Source organism: Cupressus sempervirens, chromosome 5 (assembly GCF_028749045.1).
Source record: "Cupressus sempervirens isolate cs-2001-9-10 chromosome 5, ASM2874904v1, whole genome shotgun sequence".
Classification (NCBI taxonomy): Eukaryota; Viridiplantae; Streptophyta; class Pinopsida; order Cupressales; family Cupressaceae; genus Cupressus; species Cupressus sempervirens.
In genome coordinates, this window is record NC_143122.1 from 334,177,308 (window position 1) to 334,202,335 (window position 25,028).

Consider the following 25,028-nt stretch of genomic DNA (forward strand, 5'->3'; position numbering starts at 1 on the left):
AATCTCCTACTTCACCAATTTTTCATGTATAACATGATCATACATCATGTATCATTATAACCTTGGTTGTAATCAATGATAGGACACCCATAGAATCTCCCTTCATCACAATTTTAGGTATAGCCTTATACATTGGAGGTGGACACACATCATTCTTAAGTAATTACATATTACTAACCTCAATTTATTTCTTCTTCATGCTTGTAGATGAACTGGTTACCATTTTTTCATTCTAGGGTTTGATAAAAAAAATTCTATGAAACTTGACAACAACAATCTTCTCCACTTCAATTCACTTTGTCAATGACACACACTTAGATATTTATAAAATTCATATAAATCACTCTATAATTACCTTAGCATTGCTCTAAAAGTTCTTAATTACATGGTGAATGAAAAATGAATCATAAAATATTCTAAATAGATTCAAACAATCAAATTAGATCTTCCATCAATTCTTCACACTCAGGTAGGTGTAATATAGTTGTCTCGACAATCACTAAACAACTCAGTCACCATTCTTCATTTTCTTTCTTAGTCAACACCTTTATTTGGTCATAATTACACTCTTAATATTAATATCAACTATTTCAATCATAATATCTCAGTTGATACAAGGCTTGGTTCATATTATAACTCAGTCACCACTAACATTAATATTGATGCTTGACACCAACTATGCTCCAATTTAGTTTAGGTACCCTTTGCTTGGTTTGCACTTTAAATATGTCCTAATGCATCTCATCTCAAGTAGATATGGAATTTAAAACATTATATTTTAAGAACTAATGTAAGATATAGCATTTAAATGTATAATTCCTTACATACCTTCTTTACTTAGTTTGAAGTGGTGTGATCACCTGATTTATTGGATTGGGTCATCTCAAAATCATTTTCTCCACTATTATTACCTCCATCCTTCTTTCTCCATGTTTGATTTTTCTAGTTTCTTATATGTTATACATCAATAATACCTTTTCTTTTTGTTTTGTTCATTTCTAGGGTTTGGTTCTCAGGTTCTACAGGTTCTTCTCATATGTCCAATCTTATGACAACTATAACAAACTATACTGCCATTCATCCAACCCTTGGATTTTCCTCTAAAATTGATATAATTTACTACAAAATGACAATATTCACCACATAAATGGAAATTGTACCATGTATTTTAATCCAAATTATATGAATTACCTTGCTTAGATTTATTTCCTTGCTTCTTGGGTGTCCAATTGGGTTTTTCCTTTGATATGCATTCTTGTGCTCTATGCCCATACTTCTGAAAATCGTAATAGTATCTTTCAAATCTAGATGCAACTAGTGTATCACTAGATTTTTATCTACACTCATGTGCTTAATGTCCTTTCTTGTTATAATTATAATAGTATCCATTGAATTTAAGCTTGGGGTGTTTCTTACCAATCTTTCTTCTACAAATATTTTTTATATGACTTGGTTTCCCACAATGATAACATGTAGGCTTGTTGATCTTTTTCTTTGAATTCCTCTATTCTACACTCTTTGATGATTATCCTTCCTTGATAAATGATAGGTACTCAATATAGCCTAGTCTAGAAGTGTTGTGAGGTATTCTTTGTGATCTCATCAACTCTTCATAGCATCTCACAACTTTTTTGGATTTATTCAACCTTTCAATGAATTTATTTTTAGCTCTTAGCTCATTCCTCAGATGATCATTCTTTGATCTTATATTTTCAATCTCTACATTTTTCCTATTTATAAGTTCTTGATTTGTACTTAGCAATTGATTGAGCGTATCAAATTTCTTATGCAGGAGCTTCTACACATTAGATATCCTTTCATTGAGTCTATTGGCTATTTTTCTCCCATCATCATTAGTCATTCTCTTATTTTATTCAACTTTCTTTTTCTATTCAATCACTTCCCACAGTCTTATTAATTATATTTCATGTTCTTTCTTCAGTCCTCTACTTTCTTCATTCAATATGTTGTTCCTTTCCAATAGATCTACTATAATTGCATCATTTTCATTGGAATTTCCATCATCAAGTTGTTAGAATTTCTTTAGAATAATTGAGAGGGGGGGTGAATTAGTTATTCAAGGTCCAAATGTCCTATTCAAACTTTTTACTAAGTATAGTGAACTCATTCATATGTCCAAGCTTTGACCTATCTAATCAACACGTTATTGTAAATCAACATGCTAGCATAACACATAAGAAATCAACACATAACACAGTGATTTACGTGGAAACCCAATTTGGGAAAAACTACTAGTAACATGCTACTCAATTCTCACCCTTCTGAAGTGATGCCTTATGAAATACCTACCCTGTTAAAGACTTATAACACACTATTAAATGTGACCTTGTTAGAGGATTTAACCACCCTATTAAAAGTGGGTCTGGTTAAAGGACTTTAGAACATTAACTTGGAATGCCACCCTGTTAAAGGATTTACAAATGGCTGTTAGGCCAACCTAAGTCCATAGGATTTTCAGATCTAATAAAATTGCTAGAGAGTATTCGAAAATCTTGACTTGACTACAACATACAACTTATCTTGCAGATCTCAGATCACTTCTTTGCTCATACCCTTGCCTGGCCTTCAATCTCTGCAACTCATAACAGCTTTTCCTCCTTTTAAGCTTTATCTCCTTGAGTCTCCATACTCAATGTACTAGTGCAATAATCTCTTCATGACCACTCATAGAAGTAGAGCCTCTGTTCCCTTCCTTCTCCTAGATGTCTCCTCCTTGACACCCTTCTCACTACTTCATATATTTTGGCACTTAACCAACAACAGTATCAATAGCTCTTTTCTTCTTGGTCTATGACTTCTTAAATAGAAATCTTGGAGTTCCTTTTCCTGCTTGATTCTTCCATTTTTCAATTTTAGTTCACATGGATTAGGTAGGATTCATTGCATCTAACCCATATTCTATTTTCTTTAGAAACTTCTTGAATAATCCTTTAGATTTTGCACAAAAATGGTTTACATAGGATTCTGTGCCAACAACTCATCATCCTTATCTTCCAAATTGTTCACAAAATTCAATGTAACCACTATGTCAGCTTAGATTTGGCAAATCTTCATTATTTGAAATAATGCAACAGCTTAGCATTATTGAGATACTGGTGCTCAGCACATACTGTGTTACTTGACATCAATTGTGTTTTTCCTGATGCTCGACACCTAAAGATCACTTGGCACCAACTGAAATTTTTTTGATGCTCGACACCTGATCTTCACTTGGCACACACTAATAATGTCTATTACTTGGCTTCTACTAAAAATTTGATCAGCTTCAACTAACTTGCTCGACACCCACTAATGATCTTAGTTTAAGCTTTGTAGTCAACCTTGTTACAACTTCTTTCTCCAATGTTTCTAAGTGTTACCAACCTTTGTATCTTTGAGTACATCATCAATACATTACTTAACCATTTTCGTAACTGATCCTTTCACTTCATTACGACATCATAACTCAACCTAGGGAAAGGTGTTCTTGTTACATCTTGTTGATCAAATACTCTTCATCAATCGACTAAGTGATAGTACTTGGATCTTATAAGAAAATATCATCCCTACAAATATTAGGTTTGACATCAATGACAAAACAATGATTGAAAACATTCTTTTACAACAATCTCCCTCTTTGATCTTCAACAACAATGAGCTTTTCAATCAAATTTCCAACAATCTCCCTCTTTGGCATTGATGGAAAACCAAACTAATCAACCATTAAACTAAACTATTCAACCAAAAGCTTACTAGAAAAGAACAGTAAGTTAAATGCCAAAAAGTAAATTGTAACATCGCATCTCCTTCTACTATTCTAATTGCTTCATTTCAGCTTCTCCCTCTTTGCTATTGTATCCTTGTTCTTTGTCTTTCTCCCTCAGTATTGCTCAACTTCTACTATTCTGATCAACCTATAAAATCTCCCTCTATCTTTATTTGATCAATAATCTACTTCTCTCCTTCTTTTCTGATCCTTTATCTTCAACAGTTGTTGATCAATTGTCTACTTAATCTCCTTCTTTGACAACAATGCCAAAGACATATTAGCATCTTAATATGCAGATGTAGCTCTTATAGGTTCATTCAACTTCTCCCTCTATCATCTTGCTTGTGACTGATTTGGAATTTCAACACTTCTACTACTTTAGGCATGGATCCCAAAGTAAACATCCTTTGCATCAATGTATAAAATCTTCAATATTTAGCTTATCTGATGTAGGGAATACTTTCTTTTTGGTTCAAGTAGCCTTAGCTAGGGGTATCACCCCTAGCTTACCTCTAAGATACTCAAAAGCATCTTTAGGTAGTGTTTTGGTGAAGATATCAACAATCTGTTCCTTTGAGCTAACATATTCCATCTTCACTTGTTTGTCTTCTACCAGCTCTCTTACATAGTGATACTTGATTGCAATATGCTTAGTTTTAGCATGCATTACAGGATTCTTTGATATATTGATGGCACTTGTATTATCACAATAAAGTGTCATAGGTTCAATTACCTCTTCCTTCATACCTTGCAGCAAGTGTTTTATCCATACAATATTGGTGCAGTTTATAGCAGCTGCCACATATTCAGCTTCAACAGTGGACTATGAGGTGTAGCTTATCTTTTTGCATGTCCATGTAATCAACCTCTTTCCTAAGAAAAGTGCTCCTCCACTGGTACTTTTTCTATCATCAATGTTACCTCCCCAAACTGCATTAGTGTAAGCTTTCAGTTCAAACTTCTCATTCTTCTTGTAGTATAAACCAAAGTCATCAGTTCCTTTTAGGTATCTCAATATTCTCCTCATTTCCATTAAGTGATTTTCTCTTGGATTTGCAAAAAATATTGCTACTATTCCAACAACTAATGCACTGTTTGGTCTACTATGTACAACATATTGCAGCTTTCCAATCATTGACCTATAAAATGTCTAATTTACTTTAGCAAATTAATCATTCTTTGATAGTTTATGGCTTGTTGCCATTGGTGTGCTGACTGGTTTTGAGTCTTATAACCCAAATGTTTTGAGTACTTCCTTGGTGTATTTGGATTGGGTCACAAATATCCCATGCTTCAACTGATGTCCTTGTAATCCAACAAAGAATTTGATTTCTCCAAACATTGAAATATCAAATCCATGCTTCCTTTGATCAGAAAAATCTCTGGATAAAATATTTTTCCTCCAAATATTATATCATCAACAAAGATTTCTGATATCAAAATGTCTTTACCTTCCTAAACTTTAATGTACAAGTTGTTGTTGTCATCTATTCTTTCAAATCCTATCTTCACAAGATACTTGTGTAACCTCTCATACCATGCTCTTGGTGCTTGCTTCAATCCATAAAGTGCTTTGTATAGCTTGCAGACCATGTCCTTGTTCTTCTCATCAAAAAATCCCTTTGGTTGTTCTATGTAGACTTCCTCTTCCAGTATACCATTCAGAGAAGTAGACTTCACATCCATTTGGTACACTTTGAAACCTTTATATGCAACATATGCAAGTAATGTTCTTACTCCTTCCATTCTTGCAATAGGGGAAAATGTCTCTCCATAATCCAATCCTTCTTCTTGTACACAACCTTTGCAAACTAGTTTGGCTTTGTTTCTTGTTATCTCACCATTCTCATCAAGTTTGTTTCTAAACACCCATTTTGTTCCAATTACATTCTTATCAGTTGGTCTAGGGACTAGAGACCATGTTTTGTTCTTCTCAATCTCATCTATTTCTTCTTTCATGGCTTTGTACCAGTTATCATCTTGTAGTGCATCTTTTACTATTTTGGGTTCAACTTTGCTTAGTAGACATGATTCATTCCTAAGCCTATTCCTTGTCATTGGTCTTGCATCCTTATCACTAATGATTTGATTTGTAGGGTGATGTCTTCTTACATACTTGGCCAATTTGGGTTTATTCCTTCTTTTCATGTTTGATCCTTCAACTTCAGAGTCATTTCATTCTTCTTCATCTAGCATTTCACCATTTCTCTCTTGCATACTATTTTTAGAATCAGAATGTGCATTTTCTACATTCTATAGCTTGGCTTCTGAATGTAACTTGGTATTCACAGGCTGAGACTCAATAGATATTGAATTTTGTTGCTAATTCCTAACTTGATTTGTAGCATTGTCTTTAACTATCATTCCTTCATTAAAGTATACAAAGGGTCTATAATCCTCTATTTGCTTTGACTCATAAACCTGAACTTCTACATACTCATCAAAATTTATATTTGCACTCTCCACAAATTTTTTAGTGTTACCATTCAAACACTTATATGCCTTACTTCTAGTGGAGTATCCAAGAAATATGCCTTCATCACTTTTTTCATCAAACATGCCATTTCTAGTATCTTTTAGAATATAGCATTTACAACCAAATACTTTGAAATGTTTAACATTAGGTGAATGACCATACCATAATTCAAAAGGTGTTGTATTTGTACCTTTCTTGACTTGAACTATATTCAATGTGTAGACTATAGTACTTACAACTTCTCTCCTGTATTTTAGTGCAACATTTTTCTCCATCATCAAGGTTCTAGCACAGTCAATCACTGATCTATTCATCCTTTCAGCAATAACATTTTTTGGTGGAGTTCTCGGAGCTGATGTGTTCCTTTTGATACCTTTGTCATTACAAAACATTTCAAACTCTGTTGATGTGAATTCACCTCCTCTGTCTAACCTTAGGCATTTCAAATTCTTTCCTATTTCCTTTTCAAATCTAGACAAATACCACTTAAACAGTTGAAATGCATAAGATTTTTTCTTTAAGAACATACCAGTCATCATCTTGAAATAATCATCTACAAATAGCAGTATGTATCTGTTGCCTAAGTAGCTTTGCACTTCTATTGGGCCACATAAGTCTATATGGACTAACTCTAGTACTTCTTTGAAAGTGTATGTTTTTCTTTTCAAACTAGACTTAGTCATCTTTCCTAGTTGGCATTGTTTGCACATTGTGTTTTTAGGTTTCTTCAACTTGGGCAATCCCCTGACTTTCTTTTTCTTGCTGATACTAATTAGATTATCAAAGTTAACATGACGCATCCTTTTATGCCACAACCACACATCATCAAGTCTAACAACAAGACATGTTGCATCTTCCATATCTAGGTAAAATAGATTACTCCTAGTTTGTTCACCCTTTCCTATCAGATTTCCATTAGTATCATAGATCTTGGTAGTTTTGTTTCCAAATTCAACTTTGCAACCTACCTTTCCTAGCTATGATACACTCAAAAAGTTATACTTCAATCCTTCAACATAATATGCATTATCACATGAAATTTTCTCTATAAGTTTGATAGAGCATTTTCCTTTTATTTGACATGGGGAATCATTACCAAATCTAACACTATTTCCATCATATTGAGTAAAGGTAATGAACTTACTTTTATCTCCTATCATGTGATGTGAGCATCCACTGTCTATGATCCAATTATCATTGTTGTTCACACAGGTAACCAATGATATTGTTTCATCTTCATCTTTGTCCGATTCATCCTTCATGGCTACATAGACTACTTCATCATCATTCTCATTAGAGTCTTCTTCAACAATATAGCATCTCTTTCCTTTCTCCTTGTAATCTTTGCTGCCATCTTCTCTTTTGTTCATGTACTTGTTTCCTTCTTTGCAGTTCCTCTTCTATGGACATCTTGCAGCTATATGGCCTACTTCATTGCAATTGAAACATATGGTAGGAAACTTACCTTTGAATTTTCCTTTACCTCTATGGAATCTCCTAGCCAGTAGTGCTTCTAACTATTCCACATCTTCTTCATATGTGCTGCTATCACTAGATGCATGTTTTCCTTTTCCTCTTTTCTTGCTTGATGTGTCCTCCTTGGTATCTTTTATTGTCATCTTGGCCTTGAAAGTAGATTCAAGGTTCTTAGGTCCGTAGTTGTCAAAATTGGATAGCTCAAATGCAGTAATTCTTCCAACTATTCCTTCAAAGATTAGTTTGTTCTCTTGTACACACCTTAGCTCTTGGATGGCTGAAACTCTTATAGCATAGATAGGGAGCAGAGTTCTTAAGTATTTGCTAATGGATGTTTCTTCTTCCAATTGTCCATGTAGAATTCTTATTGCACTCACCACTTCTTTTATTCTTGCAGCATACTAAGTAGCATTTTCACCTTCCTCCATCTTCATGTCATCAAAATTCCCTCTTAGGCTTTCTCTCTTTGCTCTCTGAACATTCTGATCTCCTCCATAGATTTCTGATAAGGTTTTCCACATTTTGAATGCAGTGTCACAGTCTTTGATATCATCATATTCTGCATAGCTAAGTGCATATGCAATCTCCAACATTGCTTGGTTATGCTCCTTTTTATTCAAATCATCTACAATGAGAGGTCCTGCTGAGTTACATGTTCTATTCCAATTGAGGTTTGTGCATAGTCACCTATTGATCCAAGGTGCAATTTCATCATACTCTACCATGTAGAAAACTTGTCTTTTTTGAGCTTGATAACTTCTCTCTTGGACATCTTGATCTTCCTGCTTCTAGTACCTTGAAACTAAATCAACAAATGGATCTAATACCAATTGTTAGAATTACTTTAGAATAACTGAGAGGGGGCGTGAATCAGTTATTCAAGGTCCAAATGTCCTATTCAAACTTTTTACTAATTATAGTGAACTCATTCATACATCCAAGCTTTGACCTATCTAATCAGCAAGTTATTGTAAATCAACATGCAAGCATAACACATAAGAAATCAACACATGACATAGTGATTTACGTGGAAACCCAATTTAGGAAAAACCACCAATAACATGCTACTCAATTCTCACCCTTCTGAAGTGATGCCTTGTGAAAGGCCTACCCTGTTAAAGACTTACAACACACTGTTAAATGTGACCTTGTTAGAGGATTTAACCACCCTGTTAAAAGTGGGCCTAGTTAAAGGACTTTAGAACATTCACTTAGAATGCCACCCTATTAAAGGATTTACAAATGGCTATTAGGCCAACCTAAGTCCATAGGATTTTCAGATATAATACAATTGCTAGAGAGTATTAGAAAATCTTGACCTGACTACAAAATACAACTTTTCTTGCAGATCTCAGATCACTTCTCAACTCATACCCTTGCTTGGCCTTCAATCTTTGCAACTCATAACAACTTGCCCTCCTTTCAAGCTTTGTCTCCTTAAGTCTCCATATTCAATGTACCAGTGCAATCATCTCTTCATTACCACTCATAGAAGTAGAGCCTCTATGCTCTTCCTTCTCCTAGATGTCTCCTCCTTGACACCCTTCTTACTACTTCATAGATTTTGGCACTTCAACAGCAACAGTATCAACAACTCTTTGCTTCTTGGTCTATGACTTCTTAAATAGAAGTCTTGAAGTTCTTTTTCTCGCTCAATTCTTCCATTTTTTCAATTTCAATTCACATGGATAAGATAGGATTCATTGCATCTAACCCATATTCTATTTTCTCTAGAAACTTCTTGAATAATCCTTTAAATTTTGCTCAAAAATGGTTTACATAGGATTCTGTGCCAAAAACTCATCATTCTTATCTTCCAACTCGTTCATAAAATTCAATGTAACCACTATGTCAGCTTAGATTAGGTAAATCTTCATCATTTGAAATAATGTAGCAACTCGGCACTATTGAAATACTAGTGCTCAACACATACTATGTTACTCGGCATCAACTATGTTTTTCCTGATGCTCGGTACTTGAAGATCACTCAGCACCAACTAAAAATTTTCTGATGCTCGGCACCTAATCTTCACTCAACACATGAAGATCACTCAGCACACACTAGAAATGTCTATTACTCAGCTTCTACTAAAAATTTGATCAGCTTCAACTAACTTGCTCGGCACCCACTAATGATCTTAGTTTAAGCTTTGTAGTCAACCTTGTTACAACTTCTTCCTCCAATGTTTCTAAGTGTGATCAACCTCTATATCTTTGAGTATGTCATCAATACATTACTTAACCATTGTCTTAATTGATCTTTGCACTTCATTACAACATCATAACTCAACCTAGGGAAAGGTTCTCTTGTTACATCTTGTTGATCAAATACTCTTCATCAATCAACTAAGTGATAGTACTTGGATCTTATAAGCAAATATCATCCCTACAAATAGCAGGTTTGACATCAATGACAAAACAATGATTGAAAACATTATTTTACAACAATCTCCCTTTTTTATCTTCAACAACAATGAGCTTTTCAATCAAATTTCCAACACAAGTAGACCTTCAAAGTCTTCCTCTTGATATTCTTTGTCATTTTGCAATATTGTTATCTCCTTTCTTCTCTTTAGGGATTCCTTCAATTCTTCTCTTTCTACTTCAAGATATTTTATTGTAAGTTGTATGTCAAGCTTCTAATTCTTAATGATTTTTCCTACCTTATAGGCCTTCATCTCCAAGATCTTACCTCTCAAGTGGTTAGACTTCATCTAAAATAAAATGAGTCTAATACCAATTGTTGGAAGTCTATTGGGAAAGTTGGATATTGAGAGGAGGGGGGGCTAAATCATGATCTATAAAAATTAACTCTCTTCAACACTTAATATATTAAATATCTTTCACCTTAAACTCTTATCTCAACAATATCGTAAATCACATAAACATTTACTACAATGATGTATTAGATCTAACAACTAAGAACATTAATGAAACATGTACATAAATGATCAAAACATAACACAAAGATTTTAGTTATCCATAAACCCTCTAAGGTGAAGGTAAAACTAGGGTGGGGATGACACCCACAAATCTTCACTACTGTAGCAATAAAGTTCACCTATTAGGGTTATAATTGTGATCGCTTCTACATATCTACCTTTTAAGGGGTCTTCCCTATTAAGATCTTACAAGACTTATTTGGTCTACCTTGATTAAAAGTTTTAAAACTTACAACTAAGAGAGCATTTTGTTAGGAAATTTACAAAGGTTTTTTAGGACCAATCTATTATGATATCTACCCTGAAACACTTGCTAGAATGCATCATTACCTAATCTTTCAGTTTGTACTTAATATAGAAATTATAGATCTCCTCTTTCCAATCTCTTATTTGATCTCCAATATGATATATCTGTAATATAACCTTCATTTCTTTTTTTAGTCATTGTATTTGGTTTGCCTTCACACTTCACCTATAGCATCCAAACTTCACTTCTCTAGCACAAACACTAAAAAATAGTGTTTGGATCCTCTTTTTATAACCATATAATGAAGTTTCTAGATGAAGATTAACAATCAAGAACTCTCCTCTTTTTTTGCTTAGTCCTTCTATTTTTATAAGTGTTTGATCACCTTGTATAGGGATTGATGATTCATAAAAAAAATGCACAATCACTTTCATAATTGACTCCTTGAATACATACATACATCTCCAGATCATAAAAAAAAGTTTACCTCAATGTTGTGCCATTTTAAACAATTATATCAAAATTAGTATAATCAATACTTGAACACTCTGATGCTTGGTCATAAATCTTCTACAATGTTGTCAGTCAACCTCTATTTTCTTGGATTATATTGTGTGACTTGACATGTATACACTTGGCATGAACTATATTCTGGATGACTCAGCATATTTTAAAGAACTCGGTGACCATATTTTTTCTTGGTAGTCACTAATGCTCAATTTGTACATGAAATATACACAACAATGCTCAACCTTCATAAGATGGCTGGGTGACAGTGATGACCAACCAAATATATGGCTTAGTGTTTGACACAAATAGACAACATGACTTGGGAAGAAATAAATAGGGTGATTAAATCCTTTAACGGGGTGTTTTGTAACCTTTAATAGGATTGGCTCTTAACTGAGCTCACTTCAAATGAGTGAAAATTTGTAGCATGATACTTGGTGGTTTTTCCCAAATTAGGTTTCTATGTTAAATCCTAGTGTCATATGCATGATACATGCTATTTATTGATGTTTATTTTTTATTAGTCAACATATATTGATCAGAGAGTTAAGTGATGGATGAATATATTATGGTACTAATGAATTTTTATATGGAATGAGTGGTTTTATGAGTTTAAAAAAGTTGGTTAAAGCTATAAAAATTTGAATTCATACATTTGGATCCAAGGATGATCTTGATAATCTTAATGGTCTTAAAGCATTACTGGCAAGAAGGCTACCAAGAGGAAAAGGAAAATACAAAGGTAAACTCCCTATAATATTTTTTACATGTAGAAAAATTGGTCATACTATTCCAAGATGTCCTAAAAGAGATGAGAAGGAAGAAAGGAAGGACAACACATATTGAGGAAGGAGAGGCAATAGCGATAGCTGAGGTAACAAAGACTACAAAGGAAAAGGTAAGAAATCTTAATGTTAAATTGTTGAAGAAGATGATTCTGATGAAAATGATGAAGTTATTTATGTTGGAATAAAAAATGAATCTAATGAAGATGAGAAAATTATATTGATTTCACATGTGAACAAGAATGATAGATGGATAATTGATAATGGTTGTTCACATCATATCATCGGTGATACAAGTAAGTTTGAAAAGTAAAAGCACTATAATGGAAGTAGTTTTAAGTTTGGAAATGATACACCATGTTATGTGAAAATTAAAGGATCAATTATACTAAATGATAATATCATATGTGATAATGCATATTGGGTTGATGATTTTAAAATATAACTTGTTGAGTGTGGCATAATTGAATAGTTTAGGCTACCAAGTTTAATTCTAAAATAGGAAAGAAAATATTTATGATGCTACTAGTGAACTAATTGGAAGTGGTGATCAAACAAGAGGTAACTTGTTTTGTCTATACCTATCTAAGGGTACTTGTCTATTTGCAAAATTTGAAGATGTTTGGTTATGGAATAAAAGTCCATTTCATGTTAAATTTGATAATTTGGTAAGTATTAGTAATATGAAAAGAGTAAGAGGATTACCAAGATTGAGAAAACCTGATAAGGTAGTGTGCAAGCAATGTCAAATAGTAAAAATGAAAAATTCTAGTTTCAAGCCAAAAACCTATTCTTCATATGATATTTTGGTATTGGTTCACACTAATTTATGTGGTCCTATTGGAGTGCAAATCTATTATGGTGAAAAATATTTTATTCTATTTGTTGATGATTTCTCTAGAATGATGATTATGATGTTTCTTAAAGAAAATATGATGCATCTCAAATATTTAAGTGACATTTGGCTAGAGTTGAAAAGAAACAAGAAAAAGTCCAAAGTTCTTGAGATCAGATAGAGGAGGTGAATTCATATCAAATGAGTTCAAGATATTTTACAATGACAAATGAATCAAGAGACAAATGAGTGCACCAAGGACTCCAAAAAAGGATGGGATAGTTGAAAGAAGGAACATATCAATCATGGAATGTGCAAGGACACTAATGATGGTGAAGAATGTTTCACAAAAGTATTAAAGAGAAGCTATAAGTACAATAGTCTATATTGTGAATTGAGTTCAAGTTAAGAAAGGTACAAACCAAACACCTTTTGAACTTCTTTGGTATGGTTATGCACCTAATGTCAATTTTTTCAAAGTCTTTGGAAGCAAATAGTCATATTGACAAATGAAAGGAAAGGAAAATGTGATGCAAAAAGTGTTGAAGGTATATTCCTAGGATATTCTACTAAAAGCAAGGCATACAAGTGTTTGAATTTTAACACTAATTTTTTTTGGAAAGTACAAATGTTAGAGTTGATGAATTTGTAGAAAATAATGAAGAGAAATGCAAGAAAGAACCTAAAGATTACAGATTCTTTTTTTACACCTATGAAGGAGAACCTTGTACATTACCTAAACTAGAGAAATAGGTTATCAAACATTAACATCCAGGTATTTTCAGGGTTCATTTTAAAAGCTCTATTGAGCATCAGTAGCCTATCAAGCTTCAAGGTGTAGGAATCAAGTCATAGACAGAAGAATTCAAACATGTAATGCCCCCTGATATTGTTGGCTTTTGATATCAATAGTGCTTATATTACTTCAATTCATTAATGAATTATTCTTATTAAAACGTTTACTCTGAATAGTTTATCTTGATAACCTACACAATTAACTATCCCATTTTGTTTGAATTCACATGATTCATAAATCCAATATGTGCACGTATCAATATAATGAGATAGGTTTGCTTGTAATTTATATTGTATGTATTGTAATCATAAGATGGGTCCAATATTATGTAATGTCTTTTAACTTTGTTATGATTAACCTCAATCTTGATAAAAGGGAGTCTCTTTCTTTTTATTGATAGGAAACTTTGATGATAGATGGAATTCCTCTTCTTTGGTATGATATATTTCATTTATTGAATTATGTTGATCAAATGTTTCTGCCATAGATTTCGAAATGGATTTGTATGTCCTTTTATTGCACATGGTATCTATACCTCTATTTTCTCTATCATGTGATCTCTTTTATTCAAGGAAAACTTAAATGATTCTATAGAATTCATTGGGGTTAAATTATAGCTGAAGTTGTATTATACACTATTCAATCAAGATCCTAATGCTGAGACTTACTCAACCACAAACTAGAACAATATTCCTCTCATTTTATTTCAATTTCCTTTGGTTCCTCCACCCGCATGCAATCTGATTGTATTTTTTTTTACAACTCTCTTTAAATGTGATGGTGATCTTTCTATATGGGTTGAGATATCTTTTTTAGTCTTAGTTAGACATCAATCAATACTAAGTGTCTCTCCCATGCCATTTCTCCATTGTCCATATTGCCTTCCTTAATTTCTGATCGCTTGTGAATTTCTATATTTTCTACAATGATTTGTAATAGCTTACTTCTATGATACATCTAGTTATCTCTTTTATTGACTTCCTATAATGTCTTATAATAGCTATGTATTATATATCTACACCGATTAGTATTCTTGATGGTTACTATTGCTAACTACATGTTCTCTTTGTTTTATCTATTAGAAATCCTTCTATGTTATTCTTCTCCAATTTATTTTATTAACTGGACATCCAAAATTCCTAATCCATTTTCTCCTCTATATTGTTTGTTGGCTGCATATCCTCTCTATTGCCAATGCCTGTCCACCCCCCAAAATCAATCCTCCTGCCTAGTATATGATTTCCCTAATATATGTGCCTAGGTGAAGAACCATAGATATTCATGTAGTTGCTTGTGTAATATAAATTTATATTAGGTCTGTCTTAATATATTTAATATTAATTGAATTCTTTGACTAATTTATAATTATATTTTAATTATACATATAAATATCTATATTATTATATTTAGGATATATTTTGTAGATGTATTTCTAAATATACATATGCTTCACTTTATCCTATTAATGATAGATCTATATATATATATATATATTTCAAATTCATATTATGATAAAAAAAAATCATAGTCCAAATAATTATAGTTTATATTAATAATTTTGCATTAGATGTCTTCATTGACTAATTGCCAGTTTACACACACACACACACACACACACACACATAATTGTAAAATATATATTTTATATGACAATATTCAATACATTATAAATAATATATAATATATATTATGTATTGACTAATTATTTTATCTAAGAGAAGGGAACATTACAAAACATCATAGAAAGGAAACTGAACACCAATCAGACCATGTTGAGTTTTAGCCAAAGACACTTGAAGGAGCTGAGAAAGAAAAACTAAGTGAAATACATGAAGAATAGAAGACATGATGTTGTCTTAAAAAAAAATATGAGGAAACATACACCTGACCAGAACATTGGAATCAAAGATACATAAGTCATGACAAGAAGTAAGTTGAAGAATGATACATGTTTGTTATGTGAGGTTGAGCACAAATCTATCAAATATTCTTTGGAGAATGAAGATTGGGGAAAGGCAATCAATAAGGGGATTGATCAAATAGATAAGAATTAGACATGGACACTAGTACCTAGGCCAAGGACAAGAATACGACTGGAATAAAGTGAGTATTCAAAAACAAGATGAATGAGAAAGGTGAAGTCACAAGGAACAATGATAGAATAGTTTGTAAGGGATAGATCCACAAGAGGTAGGAGTTGACTATGGAGAGACATTTTCCCTAGTTGTAAGGTTGGAAGGAGTGAGAACTTTTCTTGCATATGTTGCTTACAAAGGATTCAAAGTATACCAAATGGATGTCAAATCTATATTTTTGGATGAAACCTTAGGAGAAGTCTACATTGATCGACATGGATGATTTGTTGATCCTAACAAGAAGAATATGGTATAAAAACTACACAAAGAATTATGTGGTTTGAAACAAGCCCCTAGAGCATGGTATGAAAAGTTGCACAATTATTTGGTAAAAAATGGTTTTGCAAGAACTAATGAAAAGACCAATCTATAATTGAAAAATGAATCTAAGAACAAGATATTGTTAGCTAGATTTTTTGTTGATGATATCATGTTTGGAGGACATGATTTGTTGTGCAAGTAATTTTCTAATGAGATGAAGAAAGAATTTGAGATGTCAATATTTGGAGAGATCATTTGCAAGTTTATCAGATGAAGAAGGGTATTTACATTACACAATTAAAGTATATCAAGGAGATATTGAAGACCTTTGGAATGTAAGACTCAAGAATAGTTGGAACACTTATGGTCACTAGTCACAAACTCTCAAAGAATGATGATTCTTCTGAAGTGAATCAAAAATTGTATAGGTCAATGATTGCAAAAATTTTATATGTTGTAGATATAAATGTGATATTATATTAGCAATTGTTATTGTTGCTAGATTTTATACTAATCCTAGAGAATGACTTTGAAAAGGATATTGAGATATCTAAAAGAAGCATAAGACTATGGATTATGGTACAAGAAGAGTGACAAGTTTGAGCTAAAAGTTACATGGATGCTATTTGGACATGAAACATTGATGATAGAAAGAGTACATGTGGATGTTCTTTCTCTCTAGGTAGGAGACTAATTTCATAGAAAAAAAAGAGGCAAAATTGTATTTCTCAATCCACAACAGAGGTTGGGTATGTTGTTACAATAGTTAATTATTCAAATATTATGTGGATTAAGCAATTATTGAAAGGTATGAAGGAAGAGATTATTAAACCTGTTGTGAAATGTTATGACAACACAAGTGCTGTAAATTTATCAAATAATCTCATAATGCACACAAAGACCAAATATATTGCTATCAAGTATCATTACTTGAGAGAGTTACTAAAAGACAAAGAGGTGAGACTGGAATATGTGAACATAAAGTAGCATATCATTGATATATTCACTAAGGCATTACCTAAGGATTCTTTTGAGTATCTAAGAGGTAAGTTAGGGTATATTCCCATATCTAAAGCAAGCTGAGAAGATATACAACATTACATCAAATGTTATGCTCAAAATATCTCACACATTGATGCAGGAAGTCACACTTTAGGAGCTATCTAAAGATTGTAAAAATGTGGGCAAAAGTATGAACAAATGAGACTACAAGGAGTCAGTTTAAACTAACTATAAAAGTGATAATCAAATATCAACTAGATAGTGACATAGAGAGGATGTTGTGTATGTGAATGGATGATGTCTTTGGCATTGTTGTCAAAGAGGGAGAAAGTGTTCCAGTTACCATACAAGCTACATATAAAGAGGGAGAATATGTATAGTTACCATTCATCTAGTGACAAAGGGAGAAGCTAAATTACAAGAAGAGATATGAAAGAGGGAATCAATATAGTTGGTGTTGGTGTCAGCATTAAAGAATATATAATTGGTATCATAGAGGGAGAAGTGTAAGAGAGTGCAAGATGAGTATCATAATGAAACTAAAGATGTTAATAAAGATTTGTATCAAATCATAGAGGAAGTTGTTAATGATAGTGAAGTCTTTTACATTTAGTTGTATGGTAAATAGAGGTGTTTCCATTTGTCCCAAATAGGGAGATTTTTGGAAACTACAATTGTTATGTTGTAATTGATGTCAAACCTACTAGAGATACATTTACTAATAGTGTTGAGTGCCATATATGTTGATTGATGAAGATGATTTGATAAGAGAGATAACTAGATGAACTAGTGAAGTTGTTGAGTGAAGAGGAGAAAGTATGTTGGAATTACAATGGGTACTTAATTAGTTAGACTATGACAAGATAATATGTTGTTTAACCTTTATCTAAAGTGATGAAGATAGTTGAGTTGATGTAGAAAAGAGAAAACAAGAAGTTGACTAAAACACTAAGCTTGATCAAGTGACAGTTTCGCTAGGTTAGTGAAGGAGTTGAAGTAAAAGATTAAGGAAATTAAGAGTTAGCTAAGTAAAATAGTATTAGCAAAGTGTTAGTTATGGGAGAGCAAGATAATGAAGAAAATGTAGCAATGATTGAGCATAGTGAAGACTAAGCAAGCCAGTCAAAGTTGAGTGAGATAGAATAGTAGAGACCAAGCTACACAGTGTTGACTAAGAAGGACACAATGATGACCGAGTGTCAGTAAATTAATAGTTTGTGAAAGAATAAAGTTTGAGGCCAACATAGTTGAATTTTTGGATTAGTTAAAGCATGTGGATGATAAGAATTGATGAGATGACATATTTAATACACGCATTGAGTTTGTTAAGCAATCAAAAGAAACAATTTTAAAATAAATTTCTATAAGTATCAAGAAAAGATTAGAAGGACAAAACAATGGATAGAGTCATTGAATCTAATCAAACCCTAAGATGTGTGGTGATGTTTAGGAAAAAAAAGATCATAGTTACCTATTTAAGGAGGCATAAGAGATGTTTTCTAAGGTTGGTTAGTTTTTGATTGGTGATTTTGTGGAGAACCTATGAAGAATAGAGTAGCAAAGGAAAAGTAAGAAGATTGGTGAAGTGTGATTTCTTGAAAGGGTTTCCAAGTAGATCAGAGAAGGAGATGATAATGAATTTGTGTCAATGAGCCAACAAATAAGCCAAATGAAGGTCTAAATCTGCAAAGTGAGTTGTATATGAATAGATCAAACCTAGTTATTACTTTCTAACCATTATGGCAATAAAAATCCTTTAATCAAGGTTAATCTAATAGTCATTTTTAAAATCCTTTAATCAAGGTGACATTATAATGGAATGATCCAAATTCCTCTAACTAGACCACTCCTAACATGGTGATTAAATCCTTTAACAAGGTCACTCCTAATAGCATGTTTTGTAACTTTTTATAGGGTTGGCTCTTAACCAAGCTTACTTCAAAAGAGTGAAAAGTGGTAGCACATTACTTTCTGGTTTTTCCAAATTAGGTTTTTATGTTAAATTATGTTTTCATATATGTGTGTGAATGTTATATGTGTGATGCATGCTATTTACTATTTTTTATTTTTTGTTGGTCAACATATACTGAACAAAGAGTTAAGTGATGAATGAAAATGTTAAGTTGTTGATAAATTTCTATATGGACTGAGAGGTTTTATGAGTTTGAATAAGTTTTTTTCAAATTAGTAAAAGTTGAATTGGTACATCTAGACATGAGGATATCTAAGTCACACCTCCCCAGTTATTCTAAATATTCTAATAGCCTCATCAAAGTTTGATTTAATCCAACCATTTGGTCAAGAGGTCTAGACATTTTCATCCCTATTAGAGGATGGTTTGTGATTATAGTTGGTGATGGAATGATTGTTAATATTGAACTTACTACTAGATCTAGAGTAAGAAAATAAATTTTCTTTAAGAGAACTCATGATTTTCCTACCAACCACCCGAGAGGGGTCTTAGTATTTAGAAAAACTTTTTTGTTTGTTTCTTTCCAAAGTCCCCAACCTATATGAGAAAGGGAGAACTTCCAAAAAAAAATTTATTTAGGGAATTTCTAGCTCAAAAAATAATCAATTATTCTCTGTCTAGACACAAGATAATGCCCAGTAATCAAGAACTACTTTTCACACATCTAGGCTATACTAGTAATGAAGGAACAAGTGATCCATAGATTCATTATCCATTTGGAAAAGGAAACACCTATTAATGAGATGAAAATCTATTTTTTTCAAGTTATCAATAGTAATAATATTATTCTACAAGGAAATCCAAAAAAAATCTCAAGTTTAGGAATCAATCCTCTAGTGTCATTATGTATATTACATCTCTTTGTATTGTTTACTTTATTGGTTTTTGAAGTTCTATTTGATAACTTAAGTTGGATTAAGCATACAACTAACTTGCCCCCCCACCCCCCCCCCCCCCCCCCCCCCCCCCCAAACACCCCCACTCAATTGTATTGGTTGGCTTTACCTTCTAACAATTGGTGTAAGAGAATCAAGTCTTTAATCAGGAAGGTTAACAACTTAGGGAGATCCATGGAATTTGAGAAAGAAAGTAGGCCATTTGATGGAGAGAATTATGACAATTGGAAGCAAAAAAATAAAGACTCATTTTCTATGCATGGATATTAACAATTGGAAGATCACAAGGGATAAGAAGACTATAATGGAAGAAAAAGATCTAGACTCTTGTATTGTAGGCTAGAATGAAAAATTCATGCACAACATGTATACTAGAAAATCATTAATATTTATACTTTTATATTCATAATTTTTTGAGATAAAATGTCTACATATTGCTCATTATATTTGAACAAGGTTAGTAGTAGTATATAGAGGGGATGAACATGCAAAGAATTCTAGATTATAAGATTGGAAAACTATACTTGAGAATGCAAAAAATGCAAGATGAATTAATTAAAGCTTTTACATAAAGAGTCTCTGATATTTTTGTAGGAATTAAAGGCTATGGAGGATCTATAATTGAAATTGATGTTACAAAATTTTTAGATCTTCGACCCTTACTTATGAGAACACAATATAAACTATTGAGGGTATTATACTAGTTATGCCACATTTTAATAGAGAAATATTGACTGGGAAATTTCAAGAATGAAAATAAAGATTGAAATAGAATATACCTTGATTTGAGACTTCTTTTATAACTAGTGTGCAAAAGGATTAAAGAGTACTAACTAAAAGTGCAAGCATTAGTAGAGATTTTACAAGAATATTGTCAGACATAGACACAGAAGATATGAAGGTTGATGAAGATCTTTCATTGATATAAAAAAGAGAACCAAGAGGTAAGAAATCATTTTATTATTGGATTTATAAATTATTTCATTATTTTTCATATCAATGTCTTAAAAGAGAAAGTAAGGTGAAACATACAAAACCTTACAAATCTAAGATCACAAAATATTGCTTCTGTGTTAATGAAAATGGTGAATTGGATTTGAAACATATAAAAAATTTAGAGAGTGATGATGAAGATGAAATGGGATTTGTTTCTATAAAGGATTAAGGTCATTTAAAAGAGGAAAAATAATGTGTATCTCATGTTGAAAAGAATAAGTCTAATTGGATAATAGATAGTAGATGATTACTATATCATCTTAAAATGGAAGCACTTCTATGTTAAGAGAGTTTAGCCCTTTGAGTAAGTGGTCTAGAGTCATGTTAAGTTCCTTGAAAAGGCCTTTGCATGAATCTGGTTGTTTTGATCCCCCTATTTTACTTCTCTCTCTATTTCCAACCTATTTCTGACAATTTTCTTTATGAAATCGAGGACTAATTTAACTTTCTGGGTTAAGGATGACCTAAAGGGTTAAGGTTGACCTTGAATCTAACCTAGGTAAAAGGTGACCTCAATCCTAACCTAGGGTAGGGTTAATCTTGTCCCTGACCCTAGGTCCAATTTTCAATTTTCAAAGATTTTGAGCTATCGGGCTTTAGAATGTTTCATTTTCTTTCTTTTGAGATGGTTGTTTCATGTTTCGGAATGGTACACTCTTAAATTACATTTATTCTAGGTCCATTTCTAGAGCTTAAGGTTAATTAGGATTTAATGCTCCCATTTTGGTCTTCTCTAGAAGTTTGTGTCTTAGATCTCTATATAAGGAAGCCTTCTTCCCACATTTTGACATCCACTATCTACCTACTATGAAGTTTACACCCACAAGAGAGATATCGAATGAATGATTATTCTATGAAGTGAAGATCTATTATCTATTATCTATCAAGTTATTATATGAAGTGAAGATCTATTATCTATCAAGAATTCAAGATCCAATTCAAGGAGGTCCATTGTTAGCCATTGAAGAATTCAATCTCTATGGAGCTCACTTGTTGAAGATTTCTCCATCCACATTCATCCAAGCATTTTTCTATGCAAAGATCCATTCAAGATTTGTATTGAATATCTAATGCCATTGATTTGAGACATCCTACATTCATTTCTACATTCATTTGGATCATCCATTTTTGTGGATTTAAGGATTTGAATCCTCCACAAGGATTTCAATATAAGCAAGGTGAATAACTTTCCATTTACTTTGTTTATTTATATTGCAATTTCAATGATATTTCAAGGTTGATTCCAAACTAGGGTTTGACCAAGGTAAACCCCCCATCCAAACAAAAAAAAACCCTTTTTTTTTATAGATATAGGTATAAGGCAATGAATTAAAGTTCATATTTGGATACCCTTTTTGCCAAACTTGTGGGATCTATGAATAGAAATTTTGACAGAGTAGTGCAAGTGAAGGTCCACTTTTTTGGGTACAATTGTGCCTCGAGGTAAGATTGTGCACCTCTATCTACATCAAGATCGACTTGCATTCAAAAGGACAAAATTCTTATGGGTTTTCTCTAATTTGACATTTCTAGTTTGGAACAGGTTGTAAAATTCTCTAAAATTGTATACAGAGATCATAAATCAGCATTTTCTAGATTTGCCCTATTTTGAGGTTAGTATTTGTCTTCTATTCATTTCATATTTTAAGTATATACTTTTCTACACAAAAGATTATAGGATCTCCTCCTTTCTCTCTATTCTCCATTGCTTGATCCATTTATGCATTGATCACTTTCTTGTGGTTAATCAATTCGGATCATTTCTTTTGGAACTTAAGGTTGAGGATAGGTTCTATTGTCTTCCTATTCATTTTGGTAAACCTGACATGCTTACCCTCTTTTCTTTTGTGGAATTAGATTATGTATTGTGTTTTGTGGTGTTATATTTCATTTCATATTTGTTAGGTCTTTTCTTGCATTAAGATTATATTTCTTTTATGCTCTTGCATTATAAAATTCAAAAATACAAAAAAAATGCAAAATCTCTTTCAAAATACAAAAATATTTATGCTTTATCTTTTCTTAGTTTAGTTCATTTCCATTGTATTGGTTTATGAGCTTTATTACTTCTATTCCTACTTGTAATCTTTGGGTTAGATGAAGTCATAGAATTATGGGTATCTTCGAGCCTAAGTCTTCTTCTCCTTTCCTTAGGATCCTGAATGGGAATTTGATTCTTCCTGACTCTAATGATATTATAGAGAAAAACTCTTCTCACTCATCTCATGATGAGGATGATGTTGTAAAAATTCCTCCTGAACAAGTCCAAAAACTTTCACATGAACTTGATAAAATGGGTAATTATCTTATTCAAGAAAACCCTAATCAAGATTATATTCAAGTTATCGAGGATCTTAAGAAAGTCCTTTGTGATAGTGATCAAGGTGTTAATCTCTTGTGTGGTATTACTAACCTTGTGCATTCTAATGTTAAACCTATTGATAATGGCTATATGTAGATATGTAAATGTTGTCATTAATAGAAACACATGATGTACATGCTTATAGAAAAGCTCAAAAATAAAGATACTTAGCTTTTTGGTAATCAAAAAATTGCTTGATTATGGAAATGGTTTATAACAGTGTATTGTTTTATATGCAACTAGTTTATATGATGTTATTCGTGAGAGAGAAGATATATGGAAATAGTATACATGTTGATGATGATGTGTATAATCGCAAACATCACTACAAACAATATGAAAAAGAGATCATTACGATATACAAAATAGTGAAATAAAAGGTAAAGAAATTATTTTGTTTACAAAATAATTACTTGACCAATTAGGGACAACATCCTAGATGTTTACTCTAAGTTGAAAAAGTTTATTTTGGTCCTAGCCGACCTAGTAAATTTTTTTGAAAAGGTATGGCATTTATGCAAAGACATCTTGCAAGATTATTTACTAGAGAAGTGACATGCGAAAGTTGTGAATATGAAGTTTTGTATCATTTGCAGAAGCTAGTTTTTGATAACCTAATTTTGTAATGTGAGATCAAGTTAAGGTCAAAGATTAGATGAAAGAAGGTACAACATCTATAATTTTGTATTCAAGGAACATAAATTACTTGTTTGGGTAGTGATCTCTTCTTCTAATTGAAAGTGCATGTTTGGGTAGTGAGCTCTTCTTTCATATATTGTACCACAACTCCCAATAGGGTTGGAATCTCATAATAGGGATTCAAAGTCTCCCAATAGGGACTCATATGTATTGACTGATTTTATAGACTCCTAACATGGTCCATCCTCTAACAAGGAACATTTCTATTAGTACATCATCTTGTGGGTATCATCCCCACCAGGGTTTCCCTAGTTAACATAAATATGGTGTTATGAGTTCTCTTTGTGCATGGTTACTTTTACTATTCAACATTTCTTGTTTACTTTCTTATGCATGGTTGAAAGTAATAAATAATATCCAATTGGTGTTTGTAGAATACTAATTCACCCACCCCCCAGTATTCCCTATTTCTAACAATTGATATTAGAGCATAGTTACTTAGAAGAGGCTTAAGAGCTTGAGTAAGATCCCTATGGATATGGAACAATTGATGAAGAACCTTGAAGAGGCACTTGAAAAAATTGATCTCCTTACTGAAGAAAGAGATAAGCTAAAAAATAGATATGAAGGCTCCAAAGTATACATTGGGCAACTGAAGGACAAGATTGAACATCTCAAATCCAAGCTTGAATCTACTAGATCTAAAATTAGTGATGATGAATATTCAAAGCTAAAAATAGAGTACAAGATCTTGAAGCATGAATTGAAGACTAACAATCTAAATTTGAGTTTGAGGAATGATCCTAGCAAAGTTGAATCTAATTTGAAGACTAAAATTTAGATCTTATCTAGAAAAGAGGACATCTGAACTTGAAGTATTAAAATTAGATCATGAAGAAATTCATAAGTACAATTCTATTGTGAAAGGT